This window comes from Haliotis asinina, chromosome 8, assembly GCF_037392515.1.
Source record: "Haliotis asinina isolate JCU_RB_2024 chromosome 8, JCU_Hal_asi_v2, whole genome shotgun sequence".
NCBI lineage: Eukaryota > Metazoa > Mollusca > Gastropoda > Lepetellida > Haliotidae > Haliotis > Haliotis asinina.
In genome coordinates, this window is record NC_090287.1 from 49,611,401 (window position 1) to 49,621,974 (window position 10,574).

Genomic DNA, 10,574 nt, shown 5'->3' on the forward strand with positions numbered 1-10,574 from the left:
TCCTCGACACCTCTATGTGCCAGATATGCAAACTGTAGTGGATCTGCTGTATCTTTAATGTCCTTCAAGAGATAAGGGAGGAGCAAACGTTCAAAGCACTTCATGGGAATGCTGGTCAGTGCAACTGGTCTGTAGTCGTTTAACTGTGTAGCCTTGGTCTTCTTCGGCACGGGTATGATTTCTGAAAGCTTCCAAAGCTTTGGAATGGTGCAAGTGTCAAGAGATTGCTGGTAGATCTGACAGAAGACAGGAGCAAGTTGTTCACTGCCGCTCTTTAAGATGCATTGATGGTTTCTCGCGACAGGTCATATGGCTCAATGCACATACCACAAGTAGTGATCCCCGAGTTATTGCTGGGTACTACATAGAAGCGATTCGAGAGAGGAGAGGGTATCCATCTCTAATCAGAGGCGACAAGGGGACCGAAAATGAACATGTCGCCCAGATACAAGAATTGTTGTCAAAGAAGGCTACTTTCTTATTTGGAAGAAGTACAGGCAACCAAAGGATAGAGATGTTCTGGAGCTTTGTTAGGAAACAGTGTTGTCAGTTTTGGATGGATGCTCTTGCATCTCTGACAGATAGTGGCCTGTTTCAAGGAGGCTTTCTCGATGTTAAACTTCTGCAGTTCTGCTTCTTGTCTTTACTTCAAGTATGGTTGCTTCATATTATATATTAAAACTGGTTTTATTATGCTGTCTGAGAGACATTTAAAATCTGGAATCAATCTTTCGTCTTCCAACGTGAAACTAACTGGAATATCAATTTTAGATCATATGTGTACGTCTCTTAACAAAATCTTAATCATTACAGAAGGAACATGGCGTTATGGCTCATGCACGAAACACACATCACATCCGATCTCGTGGCCGTCCTGTTGTCATGTACATGCTGCCTGTCTCTTAAAACAATCGGAGCTACCTTTATCCAGTAGATGAGGTGGAAATAGATGTGTGTAAAGAAGAGTATATCTTTCGCAAACGTTACCCATGGGATCAGGACGTACATGGACTATGTACACTGTATATGAACGAAAAGAACTTGGATATGCCTGCGATTGGAGAAGAGTGTTGAAAACTTTACACAGATCTACGCAAAAACCCTTATTCAGGATCTTTCTCTTTGAACCCAGATAGCTTACACTAATTGTGCTTGTCCCCGACTGTACAGTTAAATCTGAACCTAGCAAGTAGAGTACACAAAGAATGTTCTTCAGTATTTATGTGTAATATTTACTGGTGAGTTACCTTGTATTCCTTGGACTGATGACTGATAAAGGTCTTCTTGCTAACTCGTTATCAAACGTATGCATCCAGTTACAAGTTTGCCTTGCCACTACTGAGTCTTTGTTAAAGCTTCAAATTGCATATACTCACTTAAACAACTTGATATTGCATATTATGGAGTCTGAGAATGACAAAGACAAAGGATATGGACACATGCCATGCTACACACCACTCTAGTATACGTCTCTGCTGTATCGATCAAATACCCACACACTTTCACAAACTCAATGTTCCACTGAATTTTGAAAGGCTTAGAATAACATATAATATTGCATAGACAAGTACAACAGAAGTACTGAATTTTGCGAGTGCAAGTGGTGTCGTTCCACGTTTTCAAGAACCTGACAGATCTAGTGAGTGTTAACAACCACAAGCACACCACAGACACGCCGTGGTAAAATAGACAGGCAGAACACCGACCAGAGCATTTTCTTTTGTTCCAGGAGGGATGAAAATTAATGAGTGAGTGAGTGAGTTTAGTTTTACGTCGCACTTAGCACTATTCCAGCTATATGGCGACGGTCTGTAAATAATCGAGTCTGGACCAGACACTCCAGTGATCAACAACATGAGCATCGATCTGCGCAATGGGGAACCGATGACATGTGTCAACCAAGTCAGCTAGTCTGACCACCCGATCCCGTTAGTCGCCTCTTACGACAAGCATAGTCACCTTTTATGGCAAGCATGGGTTGCTGAAGGCCTATTCTAACCCGGGACCTTCACGGGTCGGATGAAAATTAATATAAATATGAGCGAAAGATGATTATGCAACAAAATGAGCTTAATCCTCGCATGTTCTTAAAAAAGTTAACACGATAAACATTGATACCTTATGTCGATCCCATTGCCATACTCATGTCTGAGCTGGGCATCACTACCAGATCCATGTCAAGCCAGAATAACATCTAACGACAAAAGGAATGAAAGTTACAACAAAGAACTAAATAGACTAGCACTCTGACCTAAGTTATCGACTGAAATCATTCAAACGTGAACCATGAAATTGCAAACGATTCTTCCCAGCACACGACAGAACCCCAACTAGGTTTCGATAATAATATATATTCTTTAGTAACTCGGTAATTCAGATAAACAAACTGTGCATTATCCTCTCCGCCATGTAGCTGAAAATAATGAGATATGTCAAACAAAAACGGTTGAGGTTGATAAAGATCAAAAACAGTAAATCCCGTGCGTGAACATGTAAGTTTCCTGAAAACAATAAAGTTAAACAATGTCCATAACCCAAATGTTGCTCTCAAGCACATTGTCAAACTCCGATCTAAACTCCATATAGTTCTCATTGTTTCTAGCTAGCTGCAGGCTGCAACCACAGGTTCTGGCTATTGAACTTCTCTTGAGCCCTCTCATGTCGGCGAAGTCAACACCGATGTTTGGAACAGTTATTAGGTCCGATCCCGTACAAAAGTGCAAGAAATGAGAATGTTTTGTGGGGTTGACATCCCTAACATATCTCTTCATCAGTTTCGACACGCCAAGTGCTTGAGCATCTAGACTTTCTGGAAATTGCAACATTTTCAAAACAGATTTGTTAGTTGGAACCACTGTTGTGTAGATCTCCTGCAGTTTGTCTGCTGAAATGCGCTGACTCATGGATACTTCTTTCCAACATTTAGAGATAAACATTGGTATCTGGAGAATGTCTTTGTGAGCGATCTCACGAAGAACAGCCTTGCAGTTCTCTGCAGTAACGACTGATCGACAATCGTGGTTTTCAAGGGCATCCAATAGTTCCTCAGTGTCAGCAGCTGAAAACTCTTCTGTAGCCCTCTGAAATATCTCCTTCTCAGGAATAGAAATGTAACTGTAGAAGTCACTCATCATATAGGGCTCTTCTGCCTCCATAGTTGAGAACATGCTTTGCCGAATGAAAGCTTGGGAGATTTGTATTGGCCAGTAGCCAATGTTCATATAGCCATATGCTTAAACTCTTCCCACCGATCTCCACTCTTCAGCGCCAAAATCGTATCTTAAACTGGACACCTTAATGTCTCTCCCCACAGTACATGTATCATAGAATGCTTGCCAGAATTCAGTCAGTAAATCTCTAAGAACTCCTCCAGTATCCTCCGCCATTTCCCTGTCTCCACTGGTTAGGATCCAGGTGACTGACAGCGGACGATGCAGTATATAAGGATCTTTAAAGTATCCGATTAACTCCAAAAAGGCCATTGGTTCACGATGGATCGTCATCTCCAGTGGGATTATCTGTGATGCAGACCCTGGGCTATATGGAACTGTGATTTCATTAGCGGGTTCTACATTTGCGATCTTAAAATATTTCTGTGTCTGATTCGTCCAAATAAGGAAGGTTCTAGGCACCTTCTGTTCCCGTCGAGTCAATGATTGTTTCGAACTCAGATTCAGTCTCGGTTATGTTGTTTAGTTCATCAGTGATCTTACTGGCAAGGTAAAACCGCAAGATATTCATGCCTGTGCGATCGTACATCTCACCTACTGTCTCATGCGTATTCATAATGTCTTCTGAGAAGTCTATGACATCAAACGTAAAACTGTCTAACTTTCCGAGTTTTGATTTCCCACCAGGGAAGACGACTGACTTGACAGCTTCTTCGATATCTGGGGGTGTTGTGTTTTATCCTCCTTCTTAGTATTGACAAAATCTTTTACTGCTATCCTGTCACCTGAATAAGACAGATAGTCGAATCAGAATTTCATCGCTGATTACTTGAAGCACAAACGTATCCACCTGTAAATGAAAGTATGCCACGTTAACAAAAGTTAATGCAGTGGGTTGAAAGCATAAAATAAGAATCTATCTATCTATCTGTATGTCTATCTATCATATGTATGTGTGTGTGCGTGCGTGCGTGCGTGCGTGTATGAAATGAATGTATGTAATGTATGTGTGCAATGTATTTTTACTGATCGTTTCAGAAAATCTCTCTGATTATGATACTGCATGATAAATAATTTTCAGGATGGTGTACTTCACTTACTCTTTTAATATTGCCAAGATTATACTAATAAAGTTACAAACCTTATCATCAACCATTTTCTTTATTGTTTCTTACAGTACAGCTCTCTTCCTAACAAAACAAACAAACAAAAAAAACCCCACAGCACCACCACCCGTCTCCCAAATATTCGAAACAACAATGTGATATATTTGCACGTAAAGGTTTATTAATAAAAATAAATGATTAATATTCTCATGATTTTACAGATATGGTCCGGTTTATCTATTAGAAAATCAAAGTCAAGGTTGTTGCTATGAATGATTGTTCAAACGGAAACAGTGTCAGAGATTGGTTCAGAGAAAGACCCCACTACCAAACGAGTCGAAGTCGTACATGTTGCCATGGAACCAGGAAAAATAAAATAAAATTAGCAAAAGGCACCAATTCACAATATGATCTAAGTGTGTGTTAAGTGTTTCATTAATAAATTCCAAATAGTTTCAGAGTTTCAGAGATATGGTCCGGTAAAAAAATGACAACAGACAGACAGACAGACAGACGAGCTGATTACTAAGTATACTTCCCCATATTGTAATATGGGAGGATCAAAATGCACGGGTACTTTTAATTCATGCCTGTAATTGTGATAGTGACACGGACGAATGTACCAACATAAAGCGAACATTTTTTTCATTGCCACCACCCTCATTGCTCCCCCATATCACAAAAATCAATGACATTCTCCCAGAACATGTGGGAGATGGTTAAGGTACACAACTCTTCACCACATTTTCTGACATTGGAGAAATGGTCTCCACTACTCTCAGTAATAAACGCTGAACACCAACGCAAGACTGTTGCAGTTTTATTTCACCGAAGCAGTAAATAATTTCAAGGAATATCATATCATATCCTGTTATCTGTAAAACGTGTACTAATCAGTGTAACATGATTGAAAATTGCGAGTGAATGCCCTCTATTTAATACCAACATGGCAAAGGATGTACAACACCATAGGCACTGAATGTAACATTCATGGAGAGGCCCAGAGTTACAGTCAGATACAGTCTGTTACAGTCAGAATATTCCTTCACACAGTGCTTCAAAGCATAAACAATAACAATAATTATTTTTTAACTCGCATGTTGCATGTATCTGTTAGAAATTCCTGCATGTCCAGTTTGTCTGGGGGTGATTTTAAAGCCAAATTAGATTTAAAAAATAGAATCCAGTATGGTCACAATTGGTCAAGCCTTACCCTATATTCATTTATGACACACACTTCATCAACCCTGAAATACTGGCATTTTGAAAATCTGATCGATTTGTGTGTAAAGCTGATGTAAAAGCTGACCAGCCAAAACTTTAAATATTCATCAACATAAGATCACCCTTAAAATACAGCCACCTTTTTCAAATATGATTTTATTTGTTGGTGAAGTGAATGGCTACAATGGCCTCACTCAGGTTCAAAATTGCCTCATGGGAAAAATGTCTAAATGATGACGAAAACACATAAAACAGGAGAGGAAAACCCATACCCACTGCATTGATAATTACAGGACATGAATAAAGTTCATACACCAACTGGCAGAGGTAACTTTTTAACCTCTGTGTAAGGAGTTTGTTATTTACAACTTGCTTTCGGCCAGTACAGCTGACCTGCATCATAGTCAACAGTTTCAAATGTTTTGATAGCAACAATTATCTTAATGTATAAATACTGACATCTAAATTCACACTTACATTCTATCAAAAATGGACAATATATAAGATGACGAAGGATCTACTTGCAGCAACAATTATAATTAGCTTTGAACTTATACAAAGAAATTCTGTAGTCATCAATACTTTGGACAACTAGACATTTCCTCCTCATATATTTCAGTTTTTAAGGGAAGATATTTACAGTGAGTGAATTAGGTTTTACGCTGCTTTTAGTAATATTCCAGTAAAATCAGGAAAGACACAAGACATGGGCTTCACATATTGTACATGTGGAGAGTATAACCTGGGTGTTCTGTATGGCAAATAAATGCATTAGCAGCCAATGCAGACTATAAGGTAATTCAGTTGACACTTGTGGGTATATACAGCTAATGATTGTTAACTATAATGCTTTTGTAATGGCCTGTATGTTGAGAATATTATTGCAAGGACACAGGACTTGTTGATAAATACAAGATAACGTCACACTACAGACTAATTGTGTAACAGTTGACACAAGTAATCACAATACAATCACTGGCAGGAACTGGTTGCCTGGCAAACTATTCCACAACATTTAACAATTATTTCAATTCACACCTGGGGCAGACAATTCACTGGATACATAGAATTCTTGAGTAGATACAATGATAATCATGATAATATGTGACCACTTGATGTGGAATTTTCTTGTGTTTTTCTTTTTCATTTTCAACTTGTAGAAACAACCTATGCAAAACAAATTCAAACACAACTTACATTGGCAGCACTGAATGGTACTCATTTTCCACTGAGTGCTTTCACTCATGTTCTTTGCTGTAACTGTTGATATTAGCTGATAGACATACATAACACCAGCAGTCAAGACACTTCCCCAGTTGGACATCACCTTTAGACATATTCCACCACATCATTCTGGGGATATTAAGAACGGGATTCACACATTGTACCTAAGAATATCATACACTAGGCTGCATAAAAAAATTTAAATGTTACTTGGGCTCATTTTTTTCAAAGGCGATGAGAGCAGTAGGACTTTTTAAAAACATTTTGATAGGAAAAAGAGTGATGCAGGGAGGAACATATTTTTATCTTTTTTCTCTCAAAGATACGGACTGAGAAGTTTAACATGTGCTGATGAGTTGTAGATTTAGTCACACTCGGTTCTCACAGACACCTGTTGTTATAGTGGGCAAATGGATGATCGAGATGGGGCCAAGTCAAAATTATTTATTTTAAATGGCAAGTACAAACGGTGACTGTGATTATTCATTCAGAATGACATAAACTGAATACTGAAAGAGGAACTGTTTTCTCGATAAAGGCAAATATGGCATGCATCATGTGTGATATCATCTTTAACAAATGTGATGTCTTATCAATTCATATTGTGTATGAACTAGAGTAAAACTCTTATTAACTGAAAAACATTTTTCCACTAATTTTTATTTGTACTGAATGAATTAAAACATAAAATATTTTAAAATTAGCCATTGCTTAACTTTTCAATGGTTGGTTTTTTCTGGTAACAACTGATGTCAAGACTGTCCTTCTTTCAAAGAGGTTGCCTCTATGACAGTTATTCATTTATAAATATTTTTCAGAACACTGGCAAAACCTATGCCATGACAGATATGGCTCACAAGAAAAAACTACCTTATTCAACAACGCCTATAAAACTATAAGGTGACGGACAACAAAATGTTGACATACTTAGTTTGTATGTAGAGAAATACATACAGTATGTCGCTGTGGTCTGAAGTTTCATGTGGTTATTAGTTAGCTGAAACGACACCTTAAATACAGGCAGTGCATCAATTATACTGGGAAATATATAATATAGCAAAGGGCAAAAATCACAACAAAACATAATAACAAGAACATAATAGGTGGACAGGTTTGTTTCTCAAACGAAACGATATGTTTAGTCAACATGGCTCTCAACCTGCAATTAAGGGGAGGTAACTCTAACCGACAGAGCAGACTTTTCATCCAAACACTTCTATTCATGAGTGATCAATTATTTTCTTGTGTTAAAAATTATCTGGCCAACATATCAAGTGACATAATAAACAAAGATGTCTTGGCTGAGCTGCATTAAATATTTTCAACAATATTTAAAACTTATCCATTCAACATGATGGTTAAATTTATGTCCGTAAGCTCTCAACAGTGAAACAGAAAACAAAAATAAAATATAAATAACTATCAAGAACAAGCTTATATACCAGTATTTTCAAACCAACCTTTCAAAAACAGAGAGAGAAATCAGACTGACATATATCTAAGGTAGGTTTAATTTATTTCAACTAGATTCAACTAAAGATGAGTTAAATCTAAAATTTAGTTGCATTAAATATTAATTGACCTCTCATTAAATTACTTGGTTACTTGGACCAGTTTGATGACTTTGTGCACATAGCATATTTGATGAACATTTAGAATTTATGGATTTCATTTGTTTTTCTCAGTATTGGTTGTTGAATAAATGTTGTAGTACACACTTCTACATTCTTGCCGAACATCGACCCCTACTTTAGTTCTGAAATTTGATCAAGAAAAAAACAAAAACTCATAAGGTGTTTATTTCATATGATATTTTACAAATTTATTGATTAGTGGATCAATGAACGCAATAATATAAGTTTCACTTATGTTGCATTTTGAAAAAATCCAGCAATGTCACTGCAATAGCACTGACATGTGGGAATAACCCCAGATTGCTAGTTAACCCCCTTAAGTGGGCTGGAATACTCTACAAAAGCTAACTGTCGATGTGGCCAAGCAGCACTGACTGCTATATAATTGCTTTTGTACCAATGAACATAATGAATGAAAAAGGTGTTTGATGTGATTCCCCAATATATACCACGATAAAAAAATCCTCATTACATAAACAAGATTAAATAAAATAAATATTCATTACATAAACATTATAAATAAAAAAAATATGAGCACTATGTGATGATGATAACATATGATTATCTTCAATATGCGATATATATTGTAAAGGAACAAAAACTATACCCCAGGGCCATGATCAGGGCGAAGGGATTTACTAGGTTCTTGACAGATTTATACGATGAAACATCAGATCTTTTCTGCAGTGTAAGGGAGGTAAGTCTTCAGAAAAAGTTGTACGGCACAAGATAATCAGGATTAGTGAATAGTTTCTGAAGGACACTTTAATGTTGCCATGAATCAGCAACTTAAACCGATCTTAGTTTCACATCACCAATTTTAAAAGCAATAAATGTTACCCCACCATGTTGTCTGATTGTTAACTTCTGATATGAAGCAGGTTGGAGGCGTGTACCTCTGGAGAAGCCAACACATACATTTGCAGCCCTGTTAATTAAGGATCCCAGTCTTTGTTGATTCTAGATAGACAAACGTAACATAAGACAATGTATGGTTACAAAAGTACATGCAAATAATGGGAAATACAAGCATAGGTGTCAGCCTAAAACAGATTCATGGTATTAATATCATTGTGTGTAGCATAAACAGACATAAACACTGAGAAAACCTCTTGTCTGCAAGGCAACATCGTAGTGTGGGACAGGGTCAGTACACTCTTGGTAAGAAATCATCACTACATTGAGTTCTGGGAATTCTGTCAGTACACAACATTTTGGTGCCGTGCACCATGCTTACTGGTCTCCTGGATGTGTTTAGATAAATATATCAACAGATGCGTACTGACCACTGACCAGATATTGCCACTCTTTTTCAAAAGTTATATCTAAAATATTTCAGTTTGCTGTCCCACTTCTTTTCACTCTCTGAAGCAATGAACACATGCCAATTCATAAAAACATCAGATAATGTTATAGTCAATTTTTAATATAGTACAGAAATATTGAAAATCCTGAAAATTGTAAACAGTACTGTGACTTACTGAAGGGGTTAACACCATTTTCTTGTACAACATGATTGATGAACATCTGCTGTTATACAAATTTCATCTCTCCATTTCTGGTTTTACATTCACATAATCTGGGATGAGAATGGGTATGAGTGAAAAAACAGGTAAATGAGCTTAGTATCTTTGGTAGTCGCGTTAACTGAAACGATACAACATATGTCATGAATGAAACCAGCATGATCAAATACACAGAATTCAGCCGGATTCGGGGAAAATTCTCATCCCTGCATAATATATATTCATTATAATGTAATGATTTGTCTTACCAATGAAAGTGAGAAAGGGGAAGGAAAGAGTGTGAGAGAAAGTTGGGAGAGTGTATGAAGGGCAGAGACAGAGGGAAAGAGGGAGAGGAGGTTAAATATAGAAACAGAATCACATCAAATGAATCAAGTTAGTCAGGTGGCAACATTTCGACTTGGGTGAACAACCACTGTACCCATCACCTACCATTACATTGAGAGAGGAAGTGTTTCCAGAACTCGTATATAGGACTTTATCTATATATTGTTGCTCCTGTCTTGTGGTAGTATGCCTTTCTATAACAGCTTATCACAGCATTGTAACCATAGTTACTTCACTGGATGGCACAACAATATCACAATGTTACAAATGGAACGTTATGACTAATTGCTAGGGGAAATATCTAAATTACAACTTCTGTCTTAATTAGCAAAATCAGCACACATCTATATCTTGAAATATTCT